This window comes from Phalacrocorax carbo, chromosome Z (genome assembly GCF_963921805.1).
Source record: "Phalacrocorax carbo chromosome Z, bPhaCar2.1, whole genome shotgun sequence".
Taxonomy (NCBI): Eukaryota; Metazoa; Chordata; class Aves; order Suliformes; family Phalacrocoracidae; genus Phalacrocorax; species Phalacrocorax carbo.
In genome coordinates this window covers 65574173-65593503 of record NC_087548.1, presented here as the reverse complement: position 1 = coordinate 65593503, position 19331 = coordinate 65574173, and the positions used below count along the sequence as shown (strand labels likewise).

At 40.1% G+C, this 19331-nt stretch overlaps 1 protein-coding gene across 4 annotated transcripts in view; it reads left to right on the top strand.

The window, feature by feature from the left end:
- SNCAIP (synuclein alpha interacting protein) overlaps positions 1-19331 on the top strand; it is a 103777-nt gene that overhangs the window by 22970 nt on the left and 61476 nt on the right. The window contains exon 1 of one of the 4 annotated variants that reach the window (XM_064438159.1): positions 6874-7134. The exons of the other annotated variants lie outside the window; for them this stretch is intronic. The gene's annotated coding sequence lies outside the window, so the exon portion shown is untranslated. Of the gene's footprint in view, positions 1-6873; positions 7135-19331 lie in introns of those variants that run through there. 4 annotated transcript variants of the gene reach the window in all.

The window sequence follows — 19331 nt, the reverse complement described above, 5'->3', positions numbered from 1 at the left end:
CCTGTGGAGTACTCTACAGCGCTCTGTCGTGGCTGAAAGAGGTGGTGATTTGGATGCCAGAACTGTTACATCATTCATTGGTGAAAGCAGGAGGATAATCAATGCTTGCTCTTTTCTAGACTCAAAGGGAGCTTTTCAGATTTCTGAACTGGAAAGTGCACATATGTCATGATTTCTGAGGGCTAAAGTACCTTCCCCTGAGTTCACTTTTGGACACTGGCTGATTTGGCAGCTCTGGTTTTCAGGTGGGTAGGTGAATCTCAGCTGTACTAGCAGCAAATCCTGTCTGGTTGTTTGGTGTAAACCTAAATTTTAGATTCTGTAGTATATCAGATAGAGTGTGATACTCTGTAAGTTGCTTGTTATATGCAGTCTTGGTTTCCATATATATACAAGCACACAACAGTGTATTTTCTGTCCTATGGAGACTGCCAGCTGGTTCTGAAAGATCTTACTTAGATCCACTTTCCTTAGCATGGAAATAACTGCCTAAAAGGTCCTGTTACATTTTTAAAGAATTTGTACAAGCCTTAACTAACTTGCAGGCAAATGGAAAGTTGAGTCATCTTGCAGGAAAGAATGTGGCTTCGTAAGTATTTTGGTGCTGGGCTCTTTGAATCTATCTATCAGAGGAGGGATTATTGTCTTTACCACTTATGGTTCTACAGATGTGCCCAACGTCTTGTTGAAACTCCGCGATAAGCCATTTAGTAGTTTCTTTATGTGACTCTTCAGCACTTCTTATCGGTCTGCATGCATTTCTGCAAATCCACAAACACCAGTACTGCTACAAAACTCGGTTGCTCATTTCCACTTGTGACTGTGTTGGATCTTTGTTTTAACAGCTGAAGTGGGTGAAATTCTTCATAAACAGTCAGAACTTTGAGAACTTGGCTGTGAGGCTTGGAGACTGTCAGATCCAGGATTTCAGGCAGGTTCAGAATGTACTTGTCCTGTTATTCTGCCTTATCTAAACTCAGTATTGTTTTTAAGGCAGTAAAGTTGCAAAATTTCTAATTCAGAATAACTGCCCATTCAGCACAGTGTTTCACATAAGGTTTTACTATGATACCACAACTATGCACAAAAAGAACTAATGGTGATTACGTAAGGGACATTCATATTTTACGTAAGCCTGAATCACCAGCTCGCAGAGGACTCTGGCAGCTGCAGACAATGCAGTCTTTTCTTTGCCCAGCCAGGGTTTTTCTGAAATGGTAAGACATCATTTCTCATCTCTCAAGAGCATTCATGAGAGTTACAGCTGATTTTTTAGTAGCAAGAATATACTTCTTGGAAGATAGATTTGCTAGATAACAAGCAACCTAAGATCATATTTGTCAGTAGTAGCTAAGTGGTGAAATAACATTGCAATCCAGGGTTCCTTTTCAGACTGTATGGCTATGATAAAGATCAGTGAATCATCTGTATAATTGAAACACCATATGAACATCCTGGACCACGTAAGGTTCACAACTTTGACAGTATTCCACAATGCAAATTCTGGGATATATGAACCAGGAAATCCTTGTTCCTCCCTGCTCACCAGAAGTAGTGGCCCTTTGCCTTGCAACAAGTGAATGGAAAAGAGAGTGGAAAAGATTGGAGGTGGTTTAAAAGGAACAATCTCTTACAGAGTTGCAACCAGCGCTGATTTGTTCTGAACAGTATTAAAGCTGTCTTCTCTTCCTGGGACTGGGACAGATCCTACCTGGTGTGTTGTTGCTTGTTTCAGTGTATGTGCGGGGGAGAGAAAGAGGCAGTAAAAGAAATATTCCTTTGTTGATAAAATGGGAAAACAGTCTTAGAACACTGCCTAGCCAACTGCATTTGTTCCCAGTAAAGTGACTACACTTGTACCTTGGTCACATGCCAAGACTGATGCTGTACTTTATAGATGCAGAAAAATTATATTAATGAAACTACCAATTACAGTGCTACTATCCACAAGCGCAAGCTTTCCTATGACAATATTGTTTACTTAAAAACTAAACATTATAACATTGATGCTAAATCACTTGCACAGATTTTAAACCAAATCTAGCCAATCAGTGTTTCTGCTTACTTGTCAGTTGCAGATAACTAAATATTTGCTCGTGAAACTAAGCTGCTGTCTGCCAAATGTTCTCAGGTTTTTTTTCCTTAGTAAATAGATATACTCCCAGTTTCTAATTTTATTCTTTTAAACCCTCCTAGAACTATGAGCAGAAATGTTGGGTTTTATAATTTTTAGTGAAAAAAACAGATATTGTGCTATTTGGGCATACATTCTTTCAATAATCCCTGTCAACGGATTGTACTAAATGTAACAGCTGTTCTTGGTGGGCCCAAGAGTCATTACTAGAGAAGAGTTCAAGAGTGCAGTAAAGGCTATCTCAGTGGAGGTGGAGGAGTTGGAGGAGCACTGGAAATGAAGATAATAGCTCAATGGTGAGAGCTCAGTCCTTCTCTTTGTATGATAAGCAGCTCAGGCATACAGTTTCTTTATCTTAAATTACAGTCCCTTTCAGAGGTCATCCTAAGTGATATGGTTGCATAATTTTACTTGTGAAGGCTAGCGGCTAGGAATCAGAATTGGATATTAGTGAATAGTTACGAGATTAGAACCATCTGGTTTTGGCATGTTTTCTTGTTGCCTTAAACAGAAATGTAGTTGGTGTGAAGCACAATGGAAGCTACAGCTGCTTAAAACACTTAGTTACAAATCAGTCGATACAGAAGTGTATCTCTGTTGTCCCATTCTGGTTTATCATCAGGCCTTACTTGATTATCTTTAGCTACTAAACTTTCTAGTTCTCACTGTCTAGCTCACTACATGGTTTGATAGCTTTATGAATGACTTCCTGTTCAGTGAAGTTTGAGTGGAATATATAAAAAGAAAATAAAACTGTGTTTTTAAGAGTTTCAAGAGGTTCATCCTTGTTAATATTTTTGTCTTTCTGTTACCTTTGAAACTTTGGGGTCATTTCCCCAATTTTTCTTTCATTTGAGGCTGATTTTTGAGTCATTTGGCTTCTTCATATGCTTGAACAAGAGGCACTAGACTGTTTCTTTCAGCTGCAAACATTTCCTGTTATCCAGCTCTGATTTTTCCTACTGTTGTCACCCATGTCCATGTATTCTGGTGTTTTTCCAGACAACCAGGCTGCTTTTTGGCTCCTTCATTTCCTTTCCATGTGTCCTTAATTAAAAGTGACACCCACAGAAGTAGCTAGAGTCCTTTATGCAGAGTACTTAAAATCTTGGGCTTTAAGAGATAGTCACATGTAATGGAGCAGGGAAGTCTGAGTAGTTATCTGGAGAGTAGAGTCCTGGATGGAAAGTAACAGAAGTGCAAATGAAAAGTTTTTCTGTTTGTTTTAGTAATTCATAGTGTGGAGTCAAACCCAAGAGGTAGATTTAAACTTTAGTGGTAGGACATCTGTGGTCTGGTTTCCAACTGTAGTAGCAAGTCATTGTGGCCAACTGACATCCAAAAAGTTAAAAATACTATTGCAATATTTTTGTATGTGGTAAAGAAAAACACACTGGTTTAAAAACTGATCTTACCATCTGTGATACTTCAACATGGAGGGCATCAGTTATAAATTTCTGTATGAGCATTAAAGGTCTGAATTTTTCTTTCTCTCTCCTGCATTTTATGCAGCTTTTTCTACCAATACAAAGTAAGGGTTAGTGAGAGTAAAATACTGGTAAATCAGGATGGAGGAGTTCTAAATCCACTTTTTACAAATGTAGTAAATTACGCAGGGCAGAAGTGCACCCACCCCCTTTCCTTATCTGTGTTATCTTTTAAACACATAATTTAAACTTGCACAAATCATAAAGATCAGTATTGCTCCAGTATGTGGAAGACAACGAGGCATGCCTGTTCATCTGTTTGGTAAACAATTCTGGAAAAAATAGCAGTTGAGAGGGGAGACAATACATGCTTTCAGAGACAACATACACATCAGTTCTGGCAGAGTCTGACTGCTACTGGTTATGGTTTTGATAAAAATAGATAATTATAGTAGGTGATACTGGATCACATTGCTCTTCAGGAAGACTAATTGCTAGGTGTGTGATTTGGAATATGAAAGAACTATATTCAGAATAAAAAGTTCAAGATATTCTTGCATTTTTTTCTAGTTGATTCAGAAGGTTTCCATGTCTAGGGTGATCTCATTTTCTTTAACTGAATTGCCATGTTTGAGGCAAGAGGATGAAAACTCAGAAAAAAGTGAAGAAAAATAGCTGAGGAAATCATGCTGTCCATTTTAGATTGTAAAGAGTGACCTACATTTTTCAAGTGGTGAAGTTTTAAAAATTTTCATCAATGTTACTGTTCCCCATCCAGAAATTTGTGACTTCTATATGTCCCTAATGGCTTATAGATATTTAGCTGAATGACAATTAGTGAGGGAGCTGTGTTGATCTGTTTGTGTTCTTTTTGACGTATCAGTCAATAGTAATAAAAAAACTGTAAGATCAATTTCAAAACCTCTTAGCAACCACATAAAAAATAACAGCTGTATTGATTTCTCTAATAATTGTCCTGGAAGAATGGTAGGAGCTTAATGGTACAAACATAATGAAATGCATTTATCAATAGACTGTGTGTTGGATGTCCTGTACTAGAAGCCTACAGTAAGATGCCATCAGTGGGAGGTCTAGATGTAAACTTCCATGGCCTCTTTCACAGATTGATGAAAGTGCAGAAATCATGAAAATAGGAGAGAAAACAAATATTGCAGAATACCTGTAGCAAAAGGCAGACATTTGAAAGGAAGTGCGAGAGTCACATCCTCTTTATTAATCTAGCAAGTTCCTTAAAAGGACGTGAAACATAGTCTGCTGTACATATGTTCTAGATTTTATAGAAGAGACTTTGTGAGAAATATTTTCAGAGCCTGCTGGGATATAGTCAGGATTATGGCAATTTCGCATACGAACATGTGTTTACCAGCTCCAGCTTCCTTTTGAAACAGTAAAGAATTGCTTTCATGAATAGGTTGCCTTTTTTTTTCTTCTTCTGTTTGAACAGGCAGAACAAACAGGATATCTTGGTCATAATGAGCAGCATAATGAAATGACAAGTACACCCTAATTGCAGCTTGTTTATATCATGATTATGCAAACAATTATTTTGATAGGTATTTTTATTTTTACACACCCTTTAAACAGTATTGTATCTTTTTTGTTCTTTTCTCTGTTAAATACTTCGGTATATAAGAGGACACTAAAATGAGAAAGTATTGAAACCAAGCCAACCTGTAAAAATGTATATAAAATGCAAAATTAGTCTTCATCTCTGCCTTGGGTTTGGTTCTCAACTCAATGTTGGATATCCTACATTGCTAGTATTATGATATCCAGTGTTTGAAATGTAAACTTCCTTTTTTTTTTTTTTTTTTTTTAGTTTCACGCAAATTTATAAGCTAGCAAAATAATAGAAGATAAATGCTTAGAGAAATAAGTCATTCTTAACATAACAGCCACCAATGCTAGTCCATATATCTCTTCAGAGATCTACTTGGAAGAATCCCATGGGATACAGCCCTGGAAAGAAGAGGAGTCTGAATCCTCTCCAAGCTCAAGAAAAGTCCATCCCAGCAGGCAGGAAATAAAGCAAAGGTGGCAGGAGTCAGTCCTGCTTGGTACATGAATGAGCCAGGAGCTCCTGGCTGAACTTAGGCATGAAATGTACAAGTGGCGGAAAAGAAAAAAAGCAACCTAACAAAAAGGAATCAATATTCAGGCTACCGAGTGATCTGACTAACTGAAGAATTGTTTTTACTGTAACACAACATGAAAGACATCTTCTTACTGCAAACCACCCCAGATTTCTCATAAAAACCCCATCCTTTCCACCCCACAGTTTTATATTTCCTGCAAGATTCAAGCATAAAGAAAACTGGACTCCAAGCACTCAGCCAGAATATATGCACTTGAGCATTCTGGAATGAGGCCTAGAAAAATAAACTTGTTTGTTTCAATTAGCCTTGAAGGAGAAACCTTTTGGAGTTGGAAATTAATAGCTGTTGTTTTAAAACTGAAACAGCATACGTGATTCAAGCACTGTAAAAAAAGTTAATGTACTGTCTGCTTAACTTTAATGACAGAATCAAAACAAATAAGAGGTCAACTGATCTGCTGAAAAAGAGACATTAGCTGTATTTGATTAGTTTATGTTTTTATTCGCTTTGAACTACTACAAGGCGATTTGCTCTTATTATGAAATACCCTAGAGTCATGCAATATTAATATGCTTACTTCATTGTACTCTAGCTTATATGGCAACTGTTTCAGTTATTTCACACCAGCTAGCTGTTTCTATGGGCTTTAAGACTCACTGACATGGAGATCAAAACCAGATCAAACAACTGCCCTCTGTAAATGACATATGTTACATACGTGTATAAATGGAAGGAAAGACCGGACAGAAACCTCAGTAGAACACACAGCAAGAATACATGCTGTTCCATTACCATAATATGTTTCTATAATGCCACTGTTGGTAGTGATCTAGTGACACGAGAGGCCAGATTAGGAGAGTAGTTGTACTGGATGCTCCTTGCTCATCTGGAGTGGAACGTACAGTTGCTGCCTTGGATTCAATCCACAGCCTAACTGTAAGAAAAGCAGGCGGTGGGATTTATTCCAAATTCTAATATCTTAACTGGAACCTGGTCTGGCTCTGCTGCTCGTCCTCTTGCCAACTTGTGCTAGTAAAAAAAGCAGTGCTTTAACTGAGGTACCACGCACAGACATACAGTTTCTACTGAGTGCACTACAGCACCATCCTTTACTCTCCCCTGTAACATATTGTTACACTTCTCACACATAGGGACCACAAAGTAACCTTAACCATTAATTTCTATAAGCTCATTCCTTAATTAGCAATTTTCCATATAAAAAAGAGATTTTACCTCTGAGGGAAGATAAAATGAAACAATGTTCATTCTTCTCAGCCATTTTTTGTTAAAGGGCATTAAACTAGTCAAGTGTGGAAATATCCTGTAGTTCTACTTGGTTCCACTGCTACTTTCATCCCATTTACCTAAACTGCGGAGTACTACTTCCTGCCAGCCACTGACTCTCTTTGGGCATAACTGCTGCTCCCTTCACTTGTTCAGAAAGGATGTTTAAATGGTAACGAGCTTCTGCTTCTTCCTTTAAACTGCTGTATGAATATGTATTTAACCGCATGTTATCTTCAGGTACAGCTAGTTCTAAAAATGAATTTGTTCAGTCTTCCCACTAAACATTTTGTGGTGACATGACTCTAAAATGACAAAGTGTTTCTGCTTAATGTAGAGATTAATAGTTCTCAAATTTCTGTTGCTGGAGAAATACTGAAGTCCATTTAAAATTATCTACTTGTCAGTATAATAACCAGTCATCTAGAGGCATAAGAAATAGTCACCAAAAAAAAAGCAAGCTACTTCAAGTGTGATGTTCTTATCACTCAGGTATGAAAGGGCCAATTCTTCCACTCACAAAAAAGATGACCGTCTTCCCCTTGAAATACACTTGATTTTCACATATGAAATGTTCCAATGGTTTCACACAAAATGGACACTGCAGGCAAACAGTGCACTTACAAGCAGAAATTTTAACAGCAGTGACTGAATTTAAAAAAATATTTTTCCATCAACAAAAATAAATTTTCAGAGAAGGAAAATTCATTTTCTAAAGGAAAAAGGGGAAAAATGACTGAAAGACATTTTTGACAGCTTTATGTATCCTCAGAAATAATTCATAGATAGATCAGCATTATCCCCCAAGATAGCACAGAGTTGTTGAGGTTAAAGGACATAAAGTATTAGGCTGGAAGGGTCTGCCTGAGGTCATTTAGTCCAACCCCTGTGCTCACGCAGGGTCAGCTAAAGCAGGTTAAGCCCAGGACTGCAGCCAGTTGGCTTCTGAGTATCTCCAGGCATGGAGACTCTACAATGTCTCTGGGCAACCTGTGACATTGTTTGACCAGCCTTACAGTAAAAAAGTGTCGTCTTCTGTTCAGATGGAATTTCATGTGTCACTTTGTGCCCATTGCCTCTTGTCCTGTCAGCGGGCACCAAGGAGAAGAGCCTCACTCCCTCTTCTTTATTCTAACCCATCAGGTATTTATACACATGGTTAAGATTCTCCTGACCCTTCTTTTCTCCAGGCTCAGCAGTTCCAGCTCTCTCAGCTTCTGTTCATATGAAAGAGGCTCCTGTCCCTTAATCATCTATGTGTCTCTACACTGGACTTGCTCCAGGAAGTCCGTATCTGTTTTCTACTGGGGAGCCCAGGATTGGACCCAGTACTCCAGGTATAGTTTCATTGGGAAAGCCCACTTCTCTTGACTTGCTGGCAACAGTCTAAAGCAACCCCGAAAGCTGTTGGCTGCATTTGCCACCAGGCCATGTTGCTGGCTCGTGGTCAGTGTGGTGTCCACAGGACCCCCAGGTTCTTCTCTGCAAAGCTCGTTTCCAGCTGGTTGGCCCCCATCATGTACTGGTGCATGGGGTTATTCCTCCCCAGATGCAGGGCTTTGCATTTCCCTTTGTCAAACTTCACATGATTCCTCTCTGCCCAGTCCATCAGCCTGTTCAGGTCCCTCTGAATGGCAGGACAACTCCTCCCAGTTTTGTATCATCTGCAAAATTAATGAGACTGCACTCTGTCCCATTGTTCAGTTCTATTTAACTGCTAAGATGAAGATTTTAAGCAGTACTGACACCAGTACTGACAGCTGGGGTAAACCACTAGTGACTTGCTGCCAACTAGACTTTGTGCTGCTGATCCCTTTGGGCCCAGCCACTCAGAGAGTTTTGAACCCAACTCCTGTCCACTTTACTTCATCCAGGCTTTGTCAGCTTGTCTATAAGGATGCTATGGGAGACCGTGTCAAAAGTCTTAGTAAACAACATCCACTGCTATCCCGCCATCCACCAAGCCAGTTACTTAATTGTAGAATGCTGTCAGGTTGGTTATACATTGTTTTCCCTTCATAAACCAATGCTGACTACTGTAGGTTACTTTCTTGCGCTTCATGTGTTTGGAAGTGCTTTGCAGCAAGATTCTCTCCCATCGCCTTACTAGAGATTGAGGTGAGACTTATCAGTGTGTTTTTTCCCAGGTTTTCCTTCCTGCCCTTCATGAAGACAGGAGTGACCTGTGGTCTCCTCCAGTCTTCAACCACTGTGACCTTTCAAAGATAATTGAGAGTGGTCACACAATGACATTAGCCATCTCACTCTACTCATGGGTGCAGCCTGTCAGGACTTACATGTGTCCAGTGTAAGTGTTCCCCAGCCTTGTCCTTCACCTTGTCCTCCGCCTCCTCCTTCCTTGCTCCAGACTTTCCCTCTAAACTCAGGTGCCTGGGATTCTTGCAGCCTGTCATACCAGTAAAGACTGACACAAGACATTGAGTACCTTGGCCTTTTCTGTTTCCTTTGTCACCAGTTCCCCTGCCCCATTCAGGAGCGGGTTTATGTTTTCCCTAGTTTTCCTTTTGCTCTTTATGTACTTGTAGAAGCCTTTCCTGTTAACACTTCACATCCTTTGCCAGATTCAGCGCTAGGTCAGCCTTGGCTTTCCTAACCCATTAAATGGAGTGGGTTTTAGAAAAGCAAGAAGGAAGTACTTCCTAACAGCCAAATAGACACTCCTTGCCTGAAGGCAAGTCATACAGATACTAATGGCAAAGATTGCTTGTACTTTGGTGGACCTCAGATGTCACCCTTGGAGTAACACTTTGCTTTTGTGGTAGGTTATGTGGAGTACTATTCAATGCTAAAAAATTTTAATAAACACAAGGAACTATGTTTTAATAATCATACTTTTATCTTCACTCTCTGTATCCTGATGTACATATTACTTACAGACTACGTAGTGTCAGTCATTATAAGTGTTAAAAATACTTGATGTTAAAATGCCTCAACTTGGCATGAATTTTCCATGCAATTCATGGGGACAGAAGATAGAGTAGGTGAACCATACACTATTACCTATGTCCACATGACTTCCTTGAAATCATGTCCCTTAAGACTCCATAGGATTGCTTTATAGCAAGCAATATGGATGAACATGTAATCTTGAGGTCTAGGTAGATGACTAGGAAAGTTCCATTATGTTTGGCCAGAAGCAAATACATTTTTTCTTATCTAAAACCAGTGCTGAATGTATGTTGACTTCATTAGGAAGAGAACTGGGCTCAGTATTTGTGCCTCTTCAGGGCTGTGGGTGGATTGTTCCTGCATGACTGAAGTTAAATTTTAAAAATAGCATATTTTGGTCTTGAAAAAATTGTTGTGCTTTGCTGCATTCCTTCTTCCTGTCCTATCAGTGTAGCTGTGCCCTGATGGTACTTGCATGGTGATTAAAAGCAGTACTTTTATTTTGTCTTGCTTTAGAAGTGTCATACTATTATGAATTACTGCTATGAACTTTTAAACTCAGGAAAACTTCTGAATAAATGTGATAAGGGATAAGGTAATCCTGGTCTCAGAATTCATTCCTTCACTGGAATAAATTGCATAATTTTTCAGCCTCACTGTTGGCTTTTCTCTTTTTTTAACAATAAATTGGTATTTAAAATTCATCTGTACTCCTTCAAATCTCCCACTGCTCCTATTGACCCTTCCTTTTATATTTTTATATTTTAAATTTGACTGGACAAATAATTTCCTTTGCATGATATATTTTTCTTGGCTTACATAGAAGGAAGAAAAGTAAATAAAACAAAGTAGTACAAGAGAGGTACTCAGTCAGTAAGAGACAATCCAGACACTGAGCATGACAAGTAATAGAAAAAATGTTATTTCACATAATTAGAAAAAACACTTTGGGAGCCCTAGAATGTAATAAAAATCAGTTGCATAGTGCACTTCAGACTGCCTTACAATATCACAAACCCTTATATGACTTAAAAGTATTGACATAGTCTAACCATATATCAAGTTGTCATTTAATTTGAATGCATGAAGCTGAAGTGGTATGCTTGAAAAGCAAATTAACCTCCATTTGAGCTGCAGTGTCACTCTTCACATTCTCAAAGTCATGTGCTTGAATATTTATTGATTATATCCAAGTAATTTCCCCCTTAGAGATAATGAAGAGGATGTAAATATGAATGAGAAGCTGGAGTCTTCTAAGAGTGCATGTATGTATAGTGTTAAACTTAAAGATTGCTCACAACTAGATGATCATTGTAGATTCCTTCCAACTGAAGTATTCTATGCTCTGCTATGCTATGCTATTCTAAAAAGATGAAACTGCAAGCTTTCTATGTCTTTGATGCTTTCTTCTTGTGTTCTGCATTATCACCTGCAGGGACACCATCTGATCTGGTGAATAAAGATTTTCAGTTTTCCTCGGGGTCTCCTACAAAGCTTCAAATACGACCTCTTCCAGAGTCCATTGCAGTGCATTCACATCATGTTTATTACTTAATTGGTATACTCTTGTACAGCTGAGCTCTGTTAACAGAGAAGGGCACAGGCTATGCAAAAAGCCAGACAAATGTAGAGTGACTACACAACAGCTGTCTCAAAGAACATGTAGTCTTTAATATGAGACAACACACAGCTAGGGACTGGGGAGCATAAGAAGCAGTAAGAGGTGTGATAGCTGGAGAGGCAGTAGTGTTAACCCAGACTTGCTTTGCTAGGACCCAGTGGCCAAGTTTTCTTCCTTTCAATTTTTCATTCAATAGTGCAGCTCCCATATCCCCTAATTATGACAGTGCTCCTGAACGTACTATAGTGCTTTCTTTGTACTGTGTAGTAAACAGGGTTACAAGGCCACAGTAATTTTTGTTAGAACTTCACTGTTACAGTGGAATATGGGGATGGAGGAACTGAATTCGAACTTCTGGGTCTTTCCTACTGCTCACAGGTGATGTGCCTTCCTGAACTGTAGGTTTTGATCAGGTGCTGGCCTTTTCACTGCATGCTAAATAGATTCAACATAATGTAACATTGTGCTGTTCTATTTGTCTGAAAGTGAAGAAACTTGGGTTTATGCTCTTGGTATCTCTTGTTAGGGAATAAAATTCAGACATCTACCAGATTTCAAGCATTACTTGAAATACATACTGTGTGCTAAAATTGAAGATGTAAAGTCTTCCCTTTCTGCCCATAGATCTTATTCATCTTGAGCTACTATAGCCTCTGATGCCTAGGAGAGGGCAATATGTTCATTTTGTTATCTCAGACCTATAATTGTAAAAAGTAACGTTATCCCCTAATTAAAAAGCAACCATCATGGCATTCTGACATTTAAAGCCTAAATCTTTAATACTAACTGTGCTTAAGGGAGCAGCATTTTGCCAACCACTATAGAAGTATTTACATCTGATTTACTTTATATTTGATTGAAAGTTTAAGTAAATCCCCAAATATTTTGGTATAGTAGCTCTGAGATGTGGAAAATAAAATCTCATGTGGCATCTAGCAGGATTTCTTAGAGTTACAACTGAAGTAGACTAATTGACAGCAGATCTTTTTATTGTTATTTGTTGTTGTTATTTCTGTATCCATAAGTAATTAAAATGATTCATTCTCAATTAGTTGTTTTGTTTTGGCTCAATAAAGAATATTTCCCTTGTGCTCTCTCTTGGATTTAGTTTTTCACATGCAGCACTGAGACTGTTTTTGGCTGAGGTATTGGATCAGATTCCTTTCTGAAGCTACTGAATTCACTACAACCTTGTTGTAAAGGAGTCACTACAAATCAGTTATGCTTTTTTAGTCCACAGTTTTGCAGTGAGCAAACAGAAAGAAGCTGAACCTGATGCTTGCTTACCTTCTGCCTGCCATACCAGCCTCTTCATTCACTCAGTTAACTGACAGACAGCAAATGCTCACATGTGTGGCCTCGTTCTTGCCTGATCTGCATTAGTGTGGATAAGGCGATGGCCATTGCCTTCATAATTCAAAGTCAGCAGTAGAACTGGCTTTTAAAGTATTCCTGCCATTCCCACACTGAGTCTTCTTCACCCTCAAAAGGCGCACCAGCCCCTAGGGATTGTTGTTGGTGTGACTGTTCTTTGAGGCTTTGTGGCTTTGAAGCTTGATCTAGCTTAAATATAAATCTGAACAATGTAAGCAGTTCACCTGTAGGTAATGCATGCCGTCAGTCTGGAGCGGAATTTTAGTGTTTGCAGAAGTTGGTGGATTTGTTCCCTGTATCTAATACTTCATTACATTTAAAAATTATTATTTTTTACTGGGAAGTGCTTTCTTTGCCCCCTTTTTTTCTCATTCACCTACTTATATTGTATATTTGTCAGTAACAGGATTTGAGTTCAGACAACTAGTTTTAGCTGAGAAGGACAATAGCAGAAGAAATCTGTTCTAGAAAAACAATAAGGATTGTAGCTGTTGTCTGAAAAAGAGAAGGGTTTGGGTGTTGTTTGTTTTTTTTTTTTTTTTGCTTTATTTTACAACCTAATCACTGTTTAGTATCTGTTGCAATGCAACATATGTAATATGTTGTTAGGCTGATACTACTATTACTGCATTTCTGTGTGGTAATTTTTAGCTGGATGATTCCTCCTGGTGGAACTGTTTCATGAAACTACAAAAAACATTCTTTCTTGAGTATATATGAGTGATGTTTAAGCAGTTTTCCTCTTTTAGCTGTGAATTCTGAGAGCAGACAGAACTTCTTTTACCTGTATAAAATGTGTATGTGTGTGGATACGTCTCTCTGCAAGCCAATTTGCCAGACAGGAAATGCCCTTTTTGCATTAAAATTTTGTGGAATATTTAATTACTAGCTTCCAAAATACAGTTAGGAAAACTGATCAATTAAATGTCAGACATTTCTGCTGGCAGGCTAGGGTTAGTCATCTGTATTGCGTTGGTGTTGATGCTGGAAATATATTATTCATCTCATGTCATCCATTGCTGGCAGTTGCAATTTTGGTTGCAATTATTTTTACCTTGAATTTGACTAGTGCTTATGATCTGCTTGTGAATCCTGTTTAGATTGTTTATATTTCTGGTAATAGCCTGCATTCAGCAATTGAAACAGTCTCAAAATAGCCACAACTCTGAGTACTATCCTTACCATATGATTTGCATTATACATGGTGTAGTTCTATGTTAAATTGTATCCAAAAAGTGCACCTCTTGAATAAGGCTCTTAAATATAATAATGGGAAATCTTATTCGGTCATAGTATTTGTCCTGAGTTGCTGTCCAGTTTTACCTTATCAAGAAAAAAACCAGTCTTCTAGCGAACAGAATGCATGAGTCTCCTGCCCTTTCTTTACAAATAACTGAACACTATCTTCTGGAAGAGAAGTTTTCCATGGAGAAAATGTGTTTGTTTTGGTTACCAGCTTTCACTTCAGCCTTTGTGTGTTTCATAGTCTTTATGTTTTGAAAAGACAGAAGACAGCATTTTGGGGAAGTAATGTTGCAAGCCTGTGGAATGGCATTATGAGTTTTGTACATATCTAGGTGAAATGCAGTCCTTTTGTCAGCTGTGGATGGATACAGAGTTTTTTTGCCTCAATGGCTTCTTGCAGTTTAGAACTAAAAGATAAGTTTGACAAGTTGAGATCTTTTCGTTCTAAAATCTGGAGATACGTGGTAACCAAGAATAGCAGTTCTTTTAACCTGAATAAATCAGTTGTAATTGCAAAATAAAATCTTCAAGTCACTTCTTGATTCTGGCTTATTATGTGGCATGTTTAGGGTAGCTTTATGTATCTCTACCATTAACTTTTAAACAAACTGGGCGGGTTTTCATAAAATCTACTTAGTTCCAACGAAAACCTGAAACTTGGTGAAGCTTTGGTTTGTTTTTAGGCTATTTGTATGTGATATGGTCCGTATATATCTTTAACCGTTAAACTTTTAATTATCATTCTTACTTCATGCATGTACTCGCTGCTCCAGCTAGTTCCCTGTAAGTCGATGGAGCTTGATGGGGTTCGTCTCAGGGTACTTAAAGAGCTGGCTAATGTCATAGCAAGACCTCTCTCAATGATTTTTCAATGCTCTTGGAAATCTGGAGAGGTCCCAGTTACTGGAATCTAGCAAACATTATCCCAATCTTCAAGAAGGGCAACAGATGAGCCCGGTAACTACAGGCCTGTCAGTCTCACATCTGTGCCTGGTAAAATTATGGAGATTATTCTGGGAGTTATTGAAAACACCTGAAAGACAATGCAGTCATTGGTCCCAGCCAGCATGGGTTCACGAGGGGAAAGTCCTGCTTAACAAATATGATTTCCTTGTATGACAAGGTCACCCACCTAGCTGTCCAAGGGAAGCCAGTCAATGTAGTCTTTTTGGATTTCAGTAAAGCTTTCAATACTGTCTCTCACAGTATCCTCCTGGACAAAATGCCCAGCACACAGCTGGATAAACACATAATGCAGTGGGTGAGCAATTGGCTGATGGGTCGGGCTCAAAGGGTTGTAGTAAATGGGGTTACGTTGGCTGGCGGCCAGTCACTAGTGGGGTTCTGCAGGGATCCATCTTGGGGCTGGTACTATTTAATCAATTTGTAAATGACTTGGATGCAGGACTTGAAGGAATACTAATTAAGTTTGCTGATGACACAAAACTGGGAGGAGCTGTTGACACTCTTGAGGGCAGAGAGGCCCTGCAGAGGGATCTGGAAAAATTAGAGCGCTGGGCAATCACGAAGCATATGGAGTTTAACAAGGGCAAGTGCCGGATTTTGCACCTGGGGCACAGCAACCCCTGGCTGTACACACAGACTGGGGAGCAAGAGGCTGGAGAGCAGCCCCACAGAGAGGGACCTGGGGGTTCTGGCCAACAGCAAGTTGGACATGAGCCAACAGCGTGCCCTGGCAGCCAAGAGGGCCAACCGTGCCCAGGGGTGCATCAAGCCCTGCATTGCAGCCGGGCGAGGGAGGGGATTGTCCCACTCTGCTCTGCGCTGGGGCGGCCTCACCTCCAGTGCTGTGGGCAGGTTTGGGTGCCACAGTACATTAGGGGTGTAAAGCTACTGGAGAGTGTCCAGAGGAGGGCCACAAAGTTGGTGAAAGGTTTAGAGGAGAAGCCATATAAGGAGTGGCTGAAGTCACTTGGATTGTTCAGCCTGGAGAAGAGGAGGCTGAGGGCAGACCTCATGGCGGTCTGCAGCTTCCTCACAAGGGGAGGAGGAGGGGCAGGCGCTGATCTCTTCTCTCTGGGGACTGATGACAGGACCCAAGGGAATGGCAGGAAGATGTGCCAGGGTAGATTTAGGTATTAGGAAAAGGTTCTTCCCCCAGAGGGTGGTGGAGCCCTGGAACAGGCTCCCCAGGGAGGCATCACGGCACCAAGCCTGACAATATTCAAGAAGCACTTGGACAAGTCCCTCAGAGACATGTTGTGAATTTGGGTTGTCCTGTGCAGGGACAGGGGTTGGACTTGATGATCCTTGTGGGTCCCTTCCAACCCAGGACATTCTATGAAAGTTCACCTTATGGAAGATACTGCATAGATTCTACTATCCTGTAATTTGTGTAGGACAGTTCATATACAGTTGCATTTATCTTGCTCCTAAAACTGACCTAATAATTTACTTTAAGGTGGTATCCATAGCCACAGTGATAAAATGACATCTAGTCTTAGCACTGTGATGGATTAACTTTGGCTGGCTGTCAGATGCCCACCCAGTCACTCTCTCATTCCCTTTCCTCCACAGGACAAGGGGAGAAAATTAGACTAAAAATTTCATGGGAAGACAGGGAGGTCACTCACCAATTACTACGGCAGTCGAAACAGACTCAACTTGGGGAAAATTTATTTAACTTATTGCTGATTAAAAGTAGAGTAGGATAGTGAGAAACAAACACAAAAACTCAAACACCTGCCCCCCACCCCACCCTTCCCAGTTCAACTTCATTCCTTTCTTCCCAACTCGCTACATCCTCCTCCCCAGGTGGTACAGGGGCACGGGGAATGGCAGTTGTGTTCAATTCATCACACATTGTCTCTGCTGCTGGTTCCTCCTCACACTCTTCCCTTTCTCCAGCCTGCTCTGGTGTGGGTCCCTCCCCGGGCTGCAGGTGGATATCTGCTCCACCATTATCCTCCATGGGCTGCAGGGGCACAGCCTGACTCACCATGGTCTGCACCACAGGCTGCAGAGGAATCTCTGCTCCAGTGCCTGGAGCACCCCCTCCCCCTCTTTCTTCACTGCATAGATTCTTGGTGTCTGCAGGGATGTTTCTCTCACATATTCTCACTCCACTCTCCCAGCTGCTGTTGCACTGTACTTTTTTCCCCTTCTTAAATACGTTATCACAGAGTTGCTACCACCATCACTGACAGGCTCAGCTCTGGCCAGCAGCGGGTCTATCTTGGAGCCATTTGGCACTGGCTCTATTGGACAGGAGGTCAGCTTCTGGCATCTTCTCAGAGAAGCCACCCCTGTAAACCCATGACTAGCTAAAACTTGCCATGCAAACCTAATACAGTGACAGTGCAGTTTGCCTCAAGTAAGCTGTAATGTCACCCAGATGCAACATGTTAAAGCATACCTTAAAAATATACTGAAATTCTGTGTTTCTGTTAAGAAAGCAAAATCTCTAATGTGGAAAAGAATCTGTGGACTTGAATATGTCACACCTTTTCACAACAGCTAATTGCTTTCATTGCAAAGATTTTGTCTGATTTTGTCTAAGAATAAACTTATATTTCAGAATTGTGCAAAATGAAAGGCTTCCAACTAGTTTCACGTTATAGCCCCTTCTGCTTCCTCATATCAGATTGGAATGAGGGCTTTGTACTGTTTTTATCTTTTTGTAGCCATCTCCTTTGCCACAGCTTCACTCAAGTCTAACAGCCACAGTGAGAGCCAGTAATAAGTAGCTCCGGTTGTTCTTAAGTGCTGCCTTTCTCTCCAGTTTTTCCTTCCCAGGAGTTCTTTCCTTCCCATATTGTAAGAAGCAGAAATTTCCTAATACAGTAAAGAAAACCCATGCTTTTTTTTTTTATATATAAAGAGAAAATTAAGCTGAATAGTCCTTTACCTTCGGTAACTTAGTGAGAAATAAAAATTTGCTTTTCGCATTCTTTCAGCTTAAAACTGAAGATTTACTTCTTGTTTTTTCCGATAACTTGCCAAGAGCAGGTGCCTTAAGATCAGCTTTGTGCTTGGGTGGGTGTTATGGAGATTAACGACTGAGGTCTAGTTTGCCAATAAGACCTGCAGAAAAGCATTTTCTTCGAATCCCTTGTCCTAGGACATTCTTAACAGCATATGAATGTTTCACACAGTCGTTTTATTTAGACCTACACATCTGACTTCATTATTCATAAACATATTTCTTGGCAGTTGTCGTATGAATAAACTGGGCTTGTATTATTTTTTTTCCTTCAGTCATTTCCTTATGTTATGCACAAGTACTAGAAGGATTTAATTTGCTTCCATAATAATACTTAACACTTATGTAATGCCTCACGTTATTTAAAAATGCATTATCTCTTTTATTTTTCATCTTCCTTTAAAATAGCTTCCTTTTCCACTTTTACTTCTGTTGTACTTGTCTGTAGTGATAATGCGCTCCTTCGTTCTAGTTAGGATTAAAAAAGTAATGAGGGTTTTATTGTCTTTGATCTTCTGACTGGCTAAGCTCCAATTTAATCAGAATTTTATACTGAATTTTCTAGCTAAATTTCTTGCTTTGCAAGAGTTCTCTCTTCTTTTTCCCTAGCTGTGAGGAAATGATTTTAGGCCCGCGATAATCAGTACACATTGATATAATTCTGGTTTTGCCTTGGTTACTGCTTTAGGAGAAGTGCACTTGCAGGATGAGGAGAGGTAAATCATGCAACTGTAAAGCACTGACTGCATTGTGTGTTAGCGTTTGTATGGAGAAGTGGAGATGCTTGACCAACCTGAGAGCCTTCTATGATGGCGTGACTGGCTGGGCCATTGAAGGGAGAGCAGTGGATCTTGTCCGTTGTGACTTCAGTAGGGCATTTGATGCTGTCTCCCATAGCCTCCTCACAGGCAAGCTAAGGAAGTGTGGGTTGGAAGAGTGGACAGTGAGGTGGACAGAGAACTGGCTCAGCAACAGAACTCAGAGGGTCGTGATCAATGGGGCAGAGTCTGGATGGAGGCCTGTCACTAGTGGTGTCCTCCAGCGGTCTGTGCTGGGTTCAGTCCTGTTCAGTATATTCATCAATGACCTGGATGATGGGATCGAGTGTAACCTCAGCAAGTTCACTGATGATTCCAAGCTGGGAGGAGGGGCTGATACACCAGCAGGCTGTGCTGCCATCCAACGAGACCTGGACAGGCTGGAGAGCTGGGCGCAGGGGAACCTCATGAAATTCAACAAGAGCAAGTGCAAGGTCCTGCACCTGGGGAGGAACAAC